Source organism: Kryptolebias marmoratus, linkage group LG15 (assembly GCF_001649575.2).
Source record: "Kryptolebias marmoratus isolate JLee-2015 linkage group LG15, ASM164957v2, whole genome shotgun sequence".
NCBI lineage: Eukaryota > Metazoa > Chordata > Actinopteri > Cyprinodontiformes > Rivulidae > Kryptolebias > Kryptolebias marmoratus.
In genome coordinates this window covers 34,296,955-34,302,049 of record NC_051444.1, presented here as the reverse complement: position 1 = coordinate 34,302,049, position 5,095 = coordinate 34,296,955, and the positions used below count along the sequence as shown (strand labels likewise).

The following is a 5,095-nucleotide window of genomic DNA, read 5'->3' as shown; positions in this document are numbered from 1 at the left end:
TCACCTGCCTCTCTTCTTACCCTGATGCTCCCATCACTCTGGAACAGGGTCAATCTGGACTCATCAGACCACATGACCTTCTTCCATTGCTCCAGAGTCCAATCTTTATGCTCCGCAGCAAATTGAAGCCTTTTTTTACAGTTAGCCTCACTGGAAGTTAGCTTCTGATCCTCTGCTTCAGTTGGCAGCTAGCGCAAGGGCTATTTCCACCTTAGACGAGCTCTGGTTTACAATCTAAAATGCTTTATCTTGTCAGACCTGGTATGATTTATTCTAAACCACCATCTTCTCTCAAGGGATGTGGGGTTTCAAGCCCTACACAGAATCATGATGTCAGCTGGACTGAAGCTAACTTCAGGTCATCCTGTGATGTGACCAGGTTTTTTTTAAAGTCATCTGTCTTTACTGAGACAGATATTTTTTAAATTCATTTTTGTCCTTAAAAAGAAAAAACAGCTCCCATTTCAAACAAATCCTTTGAATTCTGAAACAAAAATCAAATAACCAATATTTTTGGGGTTTTCAACACTGGTTCAAACAAAGAATCCAATTACGAAAACATGCACAGACCTGTTAACCATAATATTTATGCAAATGATTTACAACTTTACGCTTGCTTGCATCATTATTCTCTAATAATACTCCTCTCAACTTGAAACAGTCTTGAAATCAGATATTTACATATGCTGTATAAAAAGACGGTGTTTTTTTTATCACTGTCTGACTTTAAAATCAACTAAACCTTTCTTGTTTTAGGTCAGTTAGGATGCTCAAATATATTTCTATTTGTTAAATGTTTGAATAATGAGAGAAATCTTTGGATTTTTTTTTTCTTTCTTTAAATTTGCAAGTTGCCATCCATTTTCTTAGTATTTGGCAGCATTGCCTTTAAACAGACTGACTTGGGGCAAACATTTGGGTTTCCTTCCACAAGCTTCTCACAAAGGTTTGTCCCGTTCCTCCTGACAGTCAGGTTTCTAGGCCTCCTTGTTCTCTCACACATTTTCTCGGGGACTGAGATCAGGGCTTTGTGATGGCCACTCCAAAACATTGGCTTTGTTCTCCTGAAGCCACTCTGTAACTAATTTGGCAGAATGCTTCGGGTCATTGTCCAATTAGAAGACCCATTTGTGCCCAAACTTCATGGCTTGAGATGCTGCTTCAACATTTCCACATAATCTTTTTTTCTTGATTAAGCCTTTTATTTGGTAAAGTGCACCAGTTCCTCCTACAGCAAACCCCACAACATGATGCTGCCACCCCCGTACTTCAGAGCTGAGATGGTGTTCTCAGGCTTGCAGGCTTCTTCCTTTTTCCTCCAAATGTAACAATGATCTTTATGGACAAACAGTTCAGTTTTGGTTTCATCAGACCACGTGTGCATTGACAAACTGTAATCTGGCTTTTTATGTTGCTTTTGTAGAAATGGCTTCTTCCTCTGAGTTTCCTTTCAGCCCATGTTGGTACAGGACAAGTTTCACTGTGGATAATGACTCTCTCTGACCAGCTTCAGAGGGCTTCTGCTTTTATTTTGAACATTTTACTCTCTGGAACACAGAACCCATCTCCTTCCTGAGCCGTATGACGGCAGGACATTCCTTTGGTGTTTATACTTGTGTGTAATTGTTTGAACAGATGAACCTTCAGCATTTGGAAACTGTACCCAAGGATGAAGCAGAGTTGTGGAGGTCGACAGGCATTGATTTTCTTATGATGTCACACAAAGGAGCCGTGTTGGAGGAGTACCTTCAAATCCATTCACATGTGTCTCCAATTAACGCTAATGTTGTCAACTAACCAATCAAAAGCTTCCAAAGCCATGAAATCTTAATGTTCCCAAACTGTTTAAAGGGAAAATATGGTAATCTTACTGTTAGTAAACTTTTGACTCAAAAATTCTCTCACATTATTCAGATATTTAGCAAATAGAAATATTTTGGGAATCCTAACTGACCTAAAGCAGGAAAGGTTTAGTCTGATTTGATAGCAAACAGTTAGGAAAAATTGTCTTTTTACTTTTTATACAGTGTTTATAAACATCTGGTTTCAGCTCGTTGTTGAACAAACATGACTGATGCTTCCTAACACAAAGTCATTTTTACTTGAAAGTAAATTTGCCATTTCAGATCACTTGGAACGCTTCCTGAATTTAAAATTCAGACTCAGAAAGTCAGAGATGTTCCTGACCAGCCCTGACCTCAAAGTCTAATCAGACATAAAAAGTTGTTATAGCTGCAGTCAAACGTTTTATTTGCACCTCAGTAATCCGGCCACAGAAAGGACTTTCCAGCCACTGAGCAGCTGTTTGTATAAAGACACAGATCATTGTAACATTTCGTACTGATGCTGATAGTTAGCCTGCTCACTGAGCACAACCGTTAGCAAACCCGACTGGTTTTTCAAGTTGCTACTTCAGTCCAGTAAAGCTGGGTCGGACATCATTCCCAGAACTGGGTTCTGACTTCAGAAGGCATGTTAGCACGATGGACAAGTATTCTTCCAGCTCATAAAAAGAATCAGAGGATGGACCACAGAACAGTTGGTTCTGTGGTGGAAATGTCTTTAACATCGAACTCCTGCTCACGATGTGATGTCTTTACTTCAAACTGAAGTACTTTCTGATGATGCTTCATGTTTACTTTTGTTCTAATGGCTCAGGGGTTTGGTTCATGTGTGCAGGATTAGACTGGATCATCGGTGCTGTGGTTTATCAACCAATCAGCTTTTATCCAAACATTAGTGCACATTAATGAGTGTTCCTTCAGTCAAACTGACAGCAGTGTTTGGATGAAGGTCCAGGACATGATTACCTCGATCAAAGCCACTGCAATGTAGATCCCCAGGACCACTCCGATGTTGGTGTTGAACCATTTCTCTACTTCAGAGGCACATCCCTGATCCAAACACAAACACATCATTAATCACTGAGGAAAAGGGCAGAGTGACGGGAGATAGGTTGCATAACCAGAAAGCACGTTANAAATGAAATAAACATTTGAAATATATGAGTTTGTATGTAATGTATGAATATAATATACAAGTTTCACTTTTTAAATGGAATTACTGAAATCAATCTACTTTTTCATGATATTCTAATTTTATGACCAGCACCTGTATACTTGTGTATAATTGTTTGAACAGATGAACCTTCAGCATTTGGAAATTGTACCCAAGGATGAAGCAGAGTTGTGGAGGTCGACAATTCTCTTCCTGATATCTTGGCTGATTTCTTTTGATTTTCTCATGTTGTCACACAAAGAATTGTTTTTGAGGTGTGGCTTTAAAATGTATCCACATGTGTACCTCCAATTAACGCTAATGTTGTCAACTAAACAATCAAAAGCTTCCATCCCCATGGCATCCTGATCTGGGCTTTCCCAAATAGTTTAAAGGTAGTGTAATCTTAGAGATGGTAAACTTCTGACTATGAAAGAGGGAGGGGGAGGGGTGTGGGTGGGAGGCGTCAGAAAACCAGTGTGACCCCCATTTGCCTCATGCAGTTCAGCACATCTCCTTTGCACAGAGATGATCAGGTTGTTGATTGTGGCCTGTGAAATGTTGGTTCATTCCTCTTCGATGGCTGTGTGAAGTCACTGGATATTGTCAGGAACTGGAACATGTTGTTGTATATGCCAATCGACAGCATCCCAAACATGTTCAATGAGTGACATGTCCGGTGAGTATGCTGGCCATGTAAGAACTAGGATGTTTTCAGGTTCCAGGAATTGTGTACAGATCCTTACAACATGGGGCTGTGCATTATTGTGCTGCAACATGAGGTGACGGTCATGGATGAATGGCACAACAATGGGCCTCAGGATCTTGTCATAGTTTCTCTGTGCATTCAAAATGCCATCAATAAAATGCACCTGTGTTCATTGTCCATTACATACACCTGCCTATACTATAATCCCACCTCCACCATTGGCCATTCAATTCACAATGCTGACATCAGCAAATTGCTCACCTACACAACGCCATACATGCAGTCTGCCATCTGCCATCTGCCCTGTACAGTGAAAACCGGGACTCCTCTGTAAAGAGAACACTTCTCCAACGTGCTGTACACCATTGAATGTGAACATTTGTCCAGTCAAGTTGGTTATGTTGACGGACTGCAGTCAGGTGGGGATCCCTATGAGGACACGCATGCAGATGAGCTTCCCTGAGATGAGATGGTTTCTGACAGTTTGTGCAGAAATTCTTTGGTTATGCAAACCAGTTGTTGCAGCAGCTGTCCTGGTGGCTGGTCTCAGATGATCTTGGAGGTGAAGATGTTGGATGTGGAGGTCCTAGGCTCATGTGGTTACACGAGGTCTGAGGTTGTGAGGCCGGTTGGTTCCTGACAAATTCTCTAAAAAGCCTTTTAGAGTCTTCCATCCATCTTCTTCCTCTTATCCGGGGTCGGGTCGCGGGGGTAGCAGCCTAAGCAGGGAGACCCAGACTTCCTTCTCCCCAGCCAATTGGGCCAGCTCCTCCGGGGGAATCCCAAGGTGTTCCCAGGCCAGCCGAGAAACATAGTCCCTCCAGTGTGTCCTGGGTCTTTCCCTGGGCCTCCTCCCGGTGGGACGTGCCCGGAACACCTCACCAGGGAGGCGTCCAGGAGGCATCCTCACCAGATGCCTGAGCCACCTCAACTGGCTCCTCTTGATGTGGAGGAGCAGCGGCTCTACTCTGAGTCCCTCCCGGATGATCGAGCTTCTCACCCTATCTCTAAGGGAGAGCCATCTTTTTACCTGTCCTGGTGCCAAGAGCACATATGGACACCCTTATGTTTGAACATGGTGTTTGTTATGGACAATCCATGACGAGCACAGAAGTCCAACAACCGTTTGGGTTCAGATCAGGGGGGCCATTCCTCCAAACCACACCCCTCCAGGTTTCACTGTCATTGCCCACGTGAGCGTTGAAGTCCCCCAGCAGAACAAGGGAGTCCCCAGGAGAGGCACCCTCCAGTAACCCCTCCAAGGACTCCAAAAAGGGTGGGTAATCTGAACTGCTGTTTGGCGCATAAACACAAACAACAGTCAGGACCCGTCCCCCCACATGTAGGCGGAGGGAGGCTACACCCTCGATCAGCGGGGTAAATGCAAAC

At 43.2% G+C, this 5,095-nt stretch overlaps 1 protein-coding gene across 1 annotated transcript in view; it reads right to left on the bottom strand.

Annotated features, from left to right (window-relative positions):
- Positions 1-5,095, bottom strand: part of crybgx (crystallin beta gamma X) — an 18,612-nt gene that overhangs the window by 11,436 nt on the left and 2,081 nt on the right. The gene's annotated exons all lie outside the window — the stretch shown is intronic.